The sequence below is a fragment of the Acomys minous genome, assembly GCF_964271855.1.
Source record: "Acomys minous genome assembly, chromosome: 9".
NCBI classification, from domain to species: domain Eukaryota; kingdom Metazoa; phylum Chordata; class Mammalia; order Rodentia; family Muridae; genus Acomys; species Acomys minous.
This window is the reverse complement of record NC_140490.1, coordinates 74,505,463-74,518,282: the sequence shown is the minus strand read 5'-3', so window position 1 is coordinate 74,518,282 and position 12,820 is coordinate 74,505,463.

Sequence of the window (12,820 nt, the reverse complement as noted above, 5' to 3'; positions counted from 1 at the left end):
TTGAGCAATGGAGTTGGATTGAAGACCCAGAAATAACTCCACACACATATGGACACTTGATTTTTAACAAAGAAGCCAAATCTATTCAATGGAAACAGGATAGCATCTTCAACAAATGATGCTGGTCTAACCGGATGTCCACATGTAGAAAAATGCAAGTAGACCCATATTTATCACCATGCACAAAACTCAAGCCCAAGTGGATTAAAGACTTCAACATAAAACCAGAGACACAAATCTGTTAAAAGAAAAAGTAGGGAAGAACCTGGGACTCATTGGCACAGGAGACAACTTCCTGAACACAACTCCAACAGCCCAGGCTTTAAAGTCAACAATTAATAAATGGGACCTCATGAGGCTGAGAAGCTTCTGTAAGGCAGAAGACACTGTCAACAGAACAAAGTGACAGCCTACAGACTGGGAAAAGATCTTCACCACCCTATATCTGACAAAGGTCTAATATCCAAAATATATGAAGAACTCAAGAAATTAAACATCACCAAACCAAATACCCCAATTAAGAAATGGGGTTCAGAATTAAACAGAGAATTCTCAACAGAGGAATATTGAATGGCTGAGAAACACTTAAAGAAATGTTCAATGTCCTTAGTCATCAGAGAAATGAAAATCAAAATGACTCTGAGATTCCATCTTATACCCATCAGAATGGCCAAGATCAAAAACTCAAGTGACAGCACATGCAGGTGAGGATGTAGAGAAAGGGGAACATTCCTTCACTGCTGGTGGGAATGCAAACTTGTACAACCACTTTGGAAATCAATCTGCTGCTTTCTCAGAAAACTGGGAATAGGGCTTCCTCAAGACCCAGCTATTTCACTTCTTGGAATATACCCAAACCACACAATAAGGATATATGCTCAACCATGTTCATAGAAGCCTTATTCATAATAGACAGAACCTGGAAACAACCTAAATGTACCTCAGTTGAAGACTGGATAAAGAAACTGTGGTACATTTACACTATGGAATACTACTCAGCTATTAAAAACAAGGACATCCTGAAACTGGTGGGCAAACGGATGGAAGTAGACTTGATCATACTGAATGAGTTAACCCAGACTCAGAAAGACTCACATGGTATATCCTCATTTATAATTGGACACTAGGCCAACAGGGATGTCCCTTGAAAGTCTTAATAGGAGATTGGAATAGATGCAGGGACCTCCTGTTGGGACTCTAGGTGAGAAGTATGGGAGAATGGGGGAAATAGGACCCAGAGAATCCTAGAAACCTAAAATGAGAACATCATGATGGGCAGATCTGGACCCAAGGGGCTCTGCTCAAATTACTGCACCAACCAAGAACAATACATGAAGTAAACATTGAACCCCTCCTCAGATGTACCCAATGGACAGGACACTCTCTCCACAGTTGTGTGGAGAGCAGGAACTGACTCTGACGCTAACTCCTGTAGCCCCTATTTGACCACTTCCCCTTGGTGGGAATGCCTGATAGTACTCAAAGAAAGAATAGGAAGGCTACCAAGATGAGACTTGATAGGCTGTGACCATATGGTGGTGGAGGAGGTCCCCTTCTGTCACAGACCTTGGGGAGGGGAATAGGGTGAAAAAGGGAGGGAGGGAAGAATGGGAGGAGACAAACAAGGGGACAACAAGTGAGATGTAATCTGAATAAATTAAAAAACAAGGACAAAAAATTATACAAAAGATTTTACAAAATGACCTAACTAAATATCAACTTCTATTGTTTCTGCACCTTGACTGGACCCTAAGGAAAAAGAGATCAAAGTAGGAGGTCCATGTAAATAGAGAGAAAGGCTTTTGTGACACCTGGTAAAGCATAGTATTAAGAAAAGGAATGTCTGATCCCAGGATCCTGTCCTGGCTGTGGTCTAGGCAGGCCCCTCCAGGAATACCAGGGACACAAACAGGGCCCTGTGGCACTAAACAGCATCAGTTAAGTGACAGACCATAAGAGAGACACAGGGACATATCCACTCAGCCGTATTAACCCTTCCCATTGGACTTCACCAACTTCCTACCAATTGTACCTTCCATGGACCCAAAACAACTCATGTGGAATTTGATACGTGTGACATTTTCCTTCCCTCTAAAATATACCCTCATTCTTCTAGAAGGAAAGCAACCGAGTTAAATACTTTTCAAAATAGACATTTAAGTCATGGCTGGCCATGGCATTTTAATTGTTTATTTAACTTGATTGAAACACATGATCCTCCTTCCTTTAATGTGTTAAAAATGGCTTCTTACAAACTTCAACTTGTCTAGCCCATACATTTCTAGTATGACATCTCTGCTCTTTCCATAGGTTAAGCTGACAGAGAGCTCTCAGAGTGTGAACTTAACAGTCATGTTTAAGGGAATGGGAGTTGGCTCAGTGTGTAAAGTTCTTAATGCACAAGCCTGACAACATGGGTTCATATCCCAAGTACCCATCTAGAAGCTGGGCCAAGCAGCAGTTCTGTCAGCTCCCCTTCCAGGAAATGGGACAATAGGAGAATCATTCAAAGTCCTTAAGCCAACGAGCCTGACAGGGGTGAAGAGACCTTTCCGAAAGAGTGGGAACTTGAGAATCAACACCTAGTGATTGTTCTCTGACCTCCACATTCATGCTGTAGTATGCATTCAAATGTATTTAAACACTCACCCATACAAAACACACACACATACACACACACACACACACACACACACACACACACCAGACACACACACACACACACACTCAGAGAGAGAGAGAGAGAGAGAGAGAGAGAGAGAGAGAGAGAGAGAGTGAGAGAGAGAGAGAGAGAGAGAGAGAGAGAGACCAGACACATACCAGACGCATTTTTAAAACCATGTACTGTGTTTAAAATGTGGGTACTGAGTTAGACTTCTCTAGAACAAATGACAAGTTCAGAAGACTTATGCAAAGTTACCTAAGCAATCTAATTCTCAGTGAACCTACATAAAAAAATGAAGTTGTTGGCCATGTCAACATAACAGAGTTCTGATAATTGACTGAGAGAATCTGCAAAATTGGGAAATATTTTGCTCCATCTGTGGCTAAACGCAGCAGTAGCAACACAACAAATCAAAACTTAAGGTGATTAAAACATGTGAACATATGCTTCATATTAGATTAAACTGAGAAGAATAAGATGCCAGCATCAACTGATTAGCCATAACTGTCAAAGGTCAGATTCTTCCTGTTTCTTGTATACTCTGCTCAGTTGCTTTTAGCCCAAAGCTCCTGTGTCTCTTGGCCAGATTATGGTCTATAATAGTCATGTGTATGGCCACTCATAGGTTTGCTTTTTGTTCACTGCCAGTAAGAAAGGCAAGACAGACTTTTTAAGAAGCCCAGAAAACCTCCTTCCTCCCTGGAGGACCATATCAGCATCACTGGCATGGATGCATCTTCCATGGGAGGTAGAGAATGATTATTTAAGTAGTCAGTGAACTTTACTGAGTAAGTAAATGTAAATGTTCTTCCTTTTGCACCTGACCTCCTTTTTCTCTCCCTCCCCCTCCCTCCCTCCCTCCCTCCCTCCCTCTCTCTCTCTCTCTCTCTCTCTCTCTGTGTGTGTGTCTCTCTGAGATGAACATGTTTGTAGGCATATGTTCTCACATGTACAGGAAGATCAATATCTGATGTTTACTTTGATCTCTCTCCACCTTGTGTTTTGAGACAGGGTCTCTCACTGTACCCGCAGCTCACTGATTGGCTAGAATGGCTGCACCGTGAGCTCCTGTGACCTGGAAGTGATGGTTTCTCATTCCAACTCTGGGGTTATAAATGCACAATCTTAGATGGGTTGCTGGTCAGATGAACACGGGCCCTCGTGTATAGTTGAAGGCGGTTTACTTCTGGAGCCATCTCTTGCCAAGGATGCTCTGTTACTAGAACTTTTGTCCACACTATAATACTCATCTCGTCCTATGGGACGATTCTCCCCAAGATGTAATTGGTTATCACTTGCAAGTTCTCAAAATGGTGAATGACTTTTATCCTTCTCCTGTCACTTTGTATTTTTTCTAATAATGTCTAAAGTGGTATTAACGAAAATCGTGTTATTCACATTGGGAAGAAGAACATAAAAGAAAAAGGGTCTAGAATTTGCTTAGTATATTATATATAGCTGTATCACTGAGATTAAAATTTTTAGATCTCTAAAGCCAAGTGCTTTAGATCTCTAAAGTCAAGTGCCAAAGGTCCTCAAGACCTTCAGACTCAAACCAGAAATACACCTTCACCACCAAAGAAGAAATCTGAAAGATGAGCTGGTCTTCCCTATTTCTGAGAAAGTGAGTTTTATAAACAATATAATTCAACAATTATTTTCTAATCACTAACTCATTTTCTGTTTTGTTCCACATACTAACCTGAATAAAATAAAAATAGGATTCAAAGACTACATTTAGGAAATTTCTAAATGAATCTCTGAAAACAAACATGTGAATAGTAAAATTTAAAGTATTCTAGAATTCCAAGCTCAAGGAAATTGCTGCAGCCATTTTAGTAGTTTAAACTGACTTGAGAGTATCCCATAATTACTGCAGCATAGCTTACAGATTGACATGTGAGCACAGCACAACGTACGTCTGTAATAGATGCTGACACTTTCCATGGAGCAGAAAGGCAGATGGCATCAAAGGCTTTCACATTTAATGTCAATTTATCCCATGACTAACTGGAAGCACAACCGTGACCTTGTATAAATACATATTCTTCCAGATAAGGATGAGTCTTGATCCCCAATGAGCTGGCAATCTTCTAGACAGTTGAGAGCACAGTAACAGCATCTCAGGCTCCTGTTACACTTCCTGATGTAACTCAGGCATCACAGCTAGAGCATGGACTGGTCTGCTTTGTGTGGCTCTGTGCTCTAACAAACACAAAATCTTCCTCCACGCTGTTGATATCAATATTACATAAGCTGTAATTATTAGACAGAGCAATGGAGCTCTGCCTAATGGAGTAGAATTAGAATGGTCTGGAATGGATGCTTTTAAGTTCTAAAAGATAGGTGACTTTTAGATCTGGATTTGAAAGAAGGAACAAATAACAGAAGCCAAGATGGAGAGGAAGCAAAAAAGGGCATGGGTTAAAGTGGTGACTGTGGATATGGAAAAGTTGATGGGCAGGGGTGGACCCAGGAGCCTGGCCATGACCTGAGGATGGAGGAAAATCAACAAACCAGTGCTGAAATCTGGCTCCCAGATGCACTTCCTGCTGCCTATCTTCTAGGTGTAATTTGCTTAGGTCTATGGAGTTGACTGTTAAAGCCAGGAAAAAGTCATCATCTAAGCTAAAATTCTGCCTAGTGCTCTTTAAGTATTATTTTTTTCCCCATCCAGTTCTTTGAAATACCATTTCTTTTGGCAAGGTAAAATTTTTTCCAATAGGAAACTACTTGGTGTACTTTTTTGTACTCCCTTGAACCTTGTCAGAGCAACTAGGTGGAATTACAGATGCCGATTAATGATTTGCACATATATTGATAGTGATCCTCTTTTTCATGTCATCAGGCTTTGCCCATGTCATCCTTTTTATAGAGAAGACCCATGACTGCATGATCTGCAGCCTTTCAGGAGGACCCAGGAATGTGTTGGCCCATGGGTGCCTGTAGCTATGCTCTGCTCAGTGACTCTTGACCGGAAACTTGAACTTTCATATTCATCACTTCAGAGTTAATGTACCCGGGCTAGTCTCCAAAACATGCATAGAATGCACCAAAGAGGTAGGAAGAAGTGCTGAGAAATGTGCAGCATACCCCACTTCGTTAACTTTGAAAAATCTTTACTTCCTTATATTCCTGGATTGCTAAATAGCCTTAAAAAAGTACTGCTAACTGCTCATTTAGACTATCTTCTCTCTTTTAAGGTTCAGAGCTTCAAAAGTATCTATTGGTCTTGCTTATACCACAGTCTGATCCTAAATGAGAGGAACAGAATGGAAGAAGTAAAGGTAATGGCCTTAGAAATGATCTCATTAGAGTCCCCTAGCCTACAGAGTATAAAGAGCAGATGAAGTCCAGTGTGAATGTGTATTGCCGATATGTTCGCACCCATAGCAAAGACTTGGTGTCTCAGACTTCCTCCATACAGATGAGGCAGGCTCAGAGGCATGGCAAAGCTTTCTTTCCTTTGGCCTGAGTTCAAATGGAGACAGTGTGTACACATGTTTATGATCAATTGGCCAGTGTGTGAGAAAACTAGCTAACTGCAGCTTCCTACTTCCTGGATGTTTACAGCTAGAGACTGCTCACCTACAGAGGCCTCCTACTGAGGCTATCCAACTCCTCCTGCTATGCTGTCAAGAGTGAATGTACTAAGGTACCAGGACACTGCTTCATCAGAGCATGCACATCCAACCTGACTCCAGTGCTTCTGTATATGTGTCTGTGCAGCTGTCCTTTCTTCGGTCCCTTACCACCTCTAACCAAGTTTCCAGAAACACAGGACTTGACAATGAACAAAGCATACAGATTATCCATTGATAATATTTTGTCTTCTATCTTAAAAGTATCACATGAAGTCAAAACAAGAATTTCCATATTGAAAGCTTTTCCTGTAGATTACACAAGACTGTAATAAATTTACCTCTTTCCTACATTAAACTTATATAATCTAAAACACACATAACACACATTCTCTCTCTCTCTCTCTCTCTCTCTCTCTCTCTCTCTCTCTCTCTCTCTGTCTCTCTGTCTCTCTCCCTCTGTCTTTCTGTCTCTCTCTGTCTCTCTGTCTCTCTGTCTCTGTCTGTCTGTCTCTCTCACACACACACATACACATACACACACACAACCAACAAACAAAAATAAAAGTAGCTGATATACTCTAAAATGACGTTCTGCATAGCCTATCAGCACTACTGACACTTTGGGGTGAGTAATTTCTTGCTGTGAGGACTGTTCTGTGCCTTCTGGAATGCTTGTCAGTCTTCCTGGCTTCCACTGACTAAATGCCAGTAGCAAACCCACTTCCTTTCTACTCACTCTATCATACTGACACTGTTAGGCAAATAAAAAAATGACTGCAGATACTATCAAATGTCCCATAAGGGAAAAAATGTGCTCACTTCACTCCTCAGAAGCACTCATTAAAAACATGAAATAAATGTGGAGGTTATTCTGAGAGGACCTTCCAAGAGCTTCTAAAAAAACAATGGTGCTGCAGGCCCTCTACTCCTAAGCTCTACTATTACTGCTGTAACTTTTGCCCCGAGCTCCACTAACGGGGAAAACATAAAGCCTCCTTTTCCTAATGGCTTCACAAGTGGACAGAGAGTGGAGATGACTTGTGATGTGGATGCTCATAGGAAAGAACCATTAAGGTGAAGTTCCTAACAGAAAGTGCTCATGAAGTTGAGCTCTTTCTAAGCTCAAATCTTCCCCAGGGAGGAAACACACTAGTTCTGATCAGTTTGATCAGATGAATCATTACTTGTACAGTAAGCATCAAGTGTGCCCAATTGAAATAAATAATAGAATAATAAGTAAATAGAATAGAATAGACTATGCTTAATCATAGCAATTCCCATGGACAAGCCCAGGCGCAAGAAATTAATAGAAGAATATTTCATAGGTGTTCTAAGTGAAGATCATGGGTAGATATGAAGCTTGGGCAAAGTATAATGAAAAACACATCTGAATCCTCTATGGTATGCTAGGAAACATGATCTAATCGCTGGGAGACATAAATGCTATCTTATACAGTCTGTAGATGTGTTTAAGTTGGATCTGTCAAAATGAGGAGAGTCTTCTGAATGACACAAATGGGCTTCAAATGATACCACACAGTCCTTATGGGAGGCAGAGGGAGACTTGATAGCTTGCAAAAGACCCTTGAAAAGAAAAGGGAGGAGGAAGAACCATAGAAAGCTGTTATACTAGAGATGATGAGCAAATCTATACTATCCTATACTAGAGCCATGAGCAAAGGGCTGGGAGACAAGGCAGCTGAAGGAACTGGAAAGTGTGTGTCAGGGCTTCACCTCAGAGCCTCCGCAGCCCACATAGCACTGCCGATTTCTGATGACCGATATTGATTTGGACTTCTGGTCTCGAGAGCAACAAGGGGATGGTATGTATATATATCCATAGCCATATATTCATAAATATGTATGTTTGTGATAGTGTCTAAAGGAATTAATACATGCTCAAAATGTCCTCTAATAATATAACATTAATTACAGAAGCTTCCCATGGGAGAAATGTGGACCTTGGAAGACAGAGTCCTAGATAAGTGATTACAGTTAAGATCGTTGGTAATAAGAGATGCTGGAACATTACACACTTCCTGCTAGGATACACTAAGAAGACATGAAATCGTCTCTCAAATTATGAACAAAAAAGTAAACTCTAATAGTAAGAGCAGCACTTCTCAAAAATGAAGAACATTGTACAAAATAATGGCATAATGTCCTCCAAAATTGTCAAAATTTATAAATCAAAGAAATATTAGGAACCCAACCCAGGTTAGAGAAGACTAAGAAAAAATAATGTGATCTGGAATCTTGGTATACATTCTGAATCAGAAAAAAGGACATTTATGATATTTATAAATAGGTGTGTCACTAAAATATATATATATATATATATATATATATATACTGCTGTCTATCAAATTATGTTTAGTTTATAGGCTGAAAGCAATACTATTAATTAATTAATTAAGTGTCATACATGTGTGCATGTAGAGGTTAGGTGACAACCTCAGGTATTTTCCCTCAGATGTAGTCCCCCATTTTTGCGCAGGGCTTCTCCCTGGTACGGGAACCTGTCTAGTAGGCTCAGCTGGTCATCCATCTGCCGGGAACCAACTGCCTATGCCATTCCCGTGCTGAGACTACAGCTACACTGACATGATGCCTTGGCTTTTTTTTTTAACATGGTCCTGATGACATGCTTGGGACCTCTAGCATTTGCTCACTAACCCACCTTCCCAGCCCATAAACCCACTGATTATGTCACTCTTCTGCAGGTTGGAAGTCACTGGACTCTCTAGTCAGGACACCACAAGATGGAAATCAAAGTGTTGGTTCACTTGAGAAGACGTCTAGCACCTCTGGAAATAAGTCCACTTTCAAACTAAGGTTGTCAGTAAAGTTCAGATTATCAGAGTTGCTCTGAGTTTCACATTCTTCTTATTTAATATTTAAAATACTTTCTACACAATATATTTCAGTTTTATTATTTCCCCTCCTCAAATCTCAAATCCTTCCAATTATATACTCACTTCATTCTCTCTCTCTCTCTCCCTCTCTCTCTCTCTCTCTCTCTCTCTCTCTTTCTCTCTCTCTCTCAAAAGAAATAAAACAACAAAAGACAGACAGACACAAAGCAAATATAAAAATAAACTTAAAAAAGGAAGAAGAAAAGAAAATTAAGAAGACAAAAGGTGGCTGAGTGCTGTCAGCTGGAGGCATCTCTTTCTTCCCAGGGGCCACTTGAATTCCTTACTGAGTCTACATAGCAATGAAGCTTTCCTACATGTCACAGCAACAACTCCTTTTCCTGAGGCTTGGAGCTTTGACCCTTAGAGCCATATTTAAAGTATTCCTGTGATGTCACGCCTATTCAGCTAAGCCCCATACGCTAGAGTCAACTGATTTCATAATTTCCTTTTTGAGACAGATTTTCATTATGTGGTCCATGCTGGCCACAACCATCCTCTATCAGACTCTTACTACTAGAATAATAGATGTGTATATCATACCTGGCTCTGATAATTTTTTAGCTTGATATAATCTACAACATCTAGCAATGGCATCAGTTAAATTAGTGTTCAACAGCTTGACCAGGAGAGCACACATGTTCAGAGGGGCTGGTAATCTCAGGGGCTCTCTTAGGATTCAACTGCCAAAGTGAGAAACTGATAATGTGTGAACAATGATGATAAGTTTGTTAGTAATAATTAACTTACATTTTCTGTTCACACAACTTACCCTTGGTGATAGAATTTATTAGATTTATTGGAAATGGTGAGTAGCACATGAGAATGCTATGCTTTGCATTACACACATATTTATCATCTCCTGTAGAGTAGATGCTATTAGTAGTGACCACTGAAGAGAATTTGATGACTAAGACACCCATAAGGATATTACAGTGGAAGGAGGAAGGCTAGCAGTCTCCTGGCTACTTCACCTCAGTGTATGATACGTGGACCCATCAGGTAAGAAGAAGAGACTGAGATAGCAAACAAAAGTTGATGGGACACTATGCAACTCACAAGATTTTCCTTCATGGTTTCCCAGGAAGAGTGCACCTCCGTCACCCTAACTCCTAACACTCTGAAAGTTATAAGCAAACTAACACAGGAAGACTGAATTTAGCAGTTACTTTGTTGATAGATTGTTTTTTATGCAAATGCCTGTTTCTCTAATGATAGAAATCTTCAAGTCCTATTGGACTCACACATCACAGTAGGCATCTCTCATGCTTTGTTGTTTTTGAGGCTTCTAGGCATTTCTAGGATTTCTGATTCATAGTTTATTTTCACTGATAAGAATGGTCACCCCAGGTAGTCTGGTCTCAACAATGTCTGGGGAACCATGCTGAATTCTGCCAAGTCAGAAATCCTGTGCTTAGGCTGCATGCTGTGACCTTACAGCTGCTGATCTCTGCCTGAGGTGGTCTTTGTGTTCCAGGCCATCCTTAGACTATTTACCTTTGAAAGAAGTAGGGAAGTCCCTACTGAGAAACACCTGGAGGGTAAAGGAAGTTCTTACAGAGAGCCATTCAGGCTATTGTGTTCTTCTTGCCTTGGGAGCTAGGGAGGGATCAGAATAGATCCTATTGACCTTACAATATTGATCAGAAATTTCCTGACTTGATTCATTATTTCTCTCATCTCTGTATCCTACTTTCAATCCCCACTCCCTCTTTCAGGTGAACCTTGATTCGATTTTTCCAGTGGGCCAGACCCGACACAATGTGTCAGTTGTTTTGGGTACACTAGCTCATCTCTCTGATGATGAAGAATCCAGGTGCATGCACTTTCTAGCTTTTTCTCTGGTCTTTGGGAGAGTGGTTCCTGATTTGTAACTTCATGAGCTATTCTGTATTTAACATTTTAAAAGAACCAAACAGAAAACCGTCTTCTGGAGTGGTGAGGATTTTAAACAGATAAACTATGCCTCCTCCTCTTTAGAGGGCAATCGTTTCTGAAGAGACTGCGTGGGGATGCATCCAGAGTGATCAAGTTACTTGGATGCTTTTGGGAATTCTCATATTTTGGAGCACTTTCTAAGGTCAAAGTGACTGTGCTAGGGTGTCACTTGCTTCCATGATGCTCCTTGCCCAACACATCTTCAAGGATAGGTAACAATGCAAAGCCTATGAGCTTAAGGATATTATCTGAAAGTGATGATTGCAGTTAAAATGGCAGAGGACCACCTAGTCATCTTGAACATGCCTTACCAGAGGGCACATGAGTGTTCACACAGTGATGTGATTTTTCTATTCATGGAGAATGCCCTCCAGGCCTTCCCACATGCCTCCCATGACTTTTGGTTGTCTTACTTGCATAGAAAAGTACTTTATATGTAAGAACATAAAAGAGTCAGTTATCAACACTGTGTAGCACCAAATTCAGTATCAGCCTTAGGACTTACCAAACAACCTTCCAAAGTTGCTGAAGTGTATCTATTATGCATGCTGACAGATAACACATATGTATAAAAGATGCAGTAATTTTAAATCTTTATGTGGACAAGTCTTATGGATCTAATTCCATTTTTAGTGCAGGAACTTCAAAGTATATCTCTGACTACTGTCAGACTCCTCTACCTCCCCTACCAGGGCCTGTTCTAGATCTGCAAGCTCTTTTTGCCAAGTTAATAAACCTTCCCCCAGAATGCACCCACACAGAGACCCACCAAGGTCTTCATTTCACCTTGGATTACCTGAGCAGTATGACATAGTTGCATAAAGCACGCAGGTTGATAGCTGGGACCTTGCGATGCTTTGTCAATGAGTCCACGTAACTGGTTTGCCTCTCCAGCCCTGAGCATCTCCAGCACTGAGGCCACTTTCTAGCCTTAGGATTTTCCAGAAAGCGAAGCTGGAGAATCACATGAAACATTTGGGATTTCTGAGAGAGAAAGTGTGGGCTCAGAGCTGGAAACCCAATTTACTGGATATTTCCAGTTCTGATGTGATCTTAAAAAACAGGACATCTTAGTCGGCTGTTGACTCAGATCCTCCTGTTACGAAGTTCAGCAAAGCAGGTTGAGAAGGATCTCAGGCTAACAGGTGCTGTTTCCAGAGTTGGGCTTGTGGATTAGAGAATTTGAGATGTGTCCCAGTGTCACTGTAAGGATGTTCAGCTTATGTAGGGCAAATCTACTCAGATAAGGAAATAGTTAAGGATTTGCATCCAAGACAAGATACCAGCTGTCTTGGCCTTCTCCAGGAAGAAGCGCAATGTCCATTCTCCGTTCATAGTACTAAGTATCTATCAGGTAGTTGAGAATTTCTCCTTAAGACGTAAAACCATAAATCCAAGTCTACTAAGGTGAATGCCACATATGTTGCCAAGTCTCTCATATCAAGAGACATTTAGGAAATCTACTTTTTTCTTTAGGGTTCACAGGAGGTAATGAGGAAGAAATCACATTGATCTGAGGCAGCTTTACTTTATTTCTTTCTTCTCAGCCTCAATGCTGCATGTCTGGAGGCTGGATTTCTGCTCTTAAGGAAACACTGTGGTGCTGGGGGCAGGAAAGGAAGGGTGTTCGTGACAGGTTAAGGAGCCACCTGAAAAGCACAACTCCAATATATATCGTAAGGAGCCAAAGAAACCAACAGACAGACATGGGCTGATTG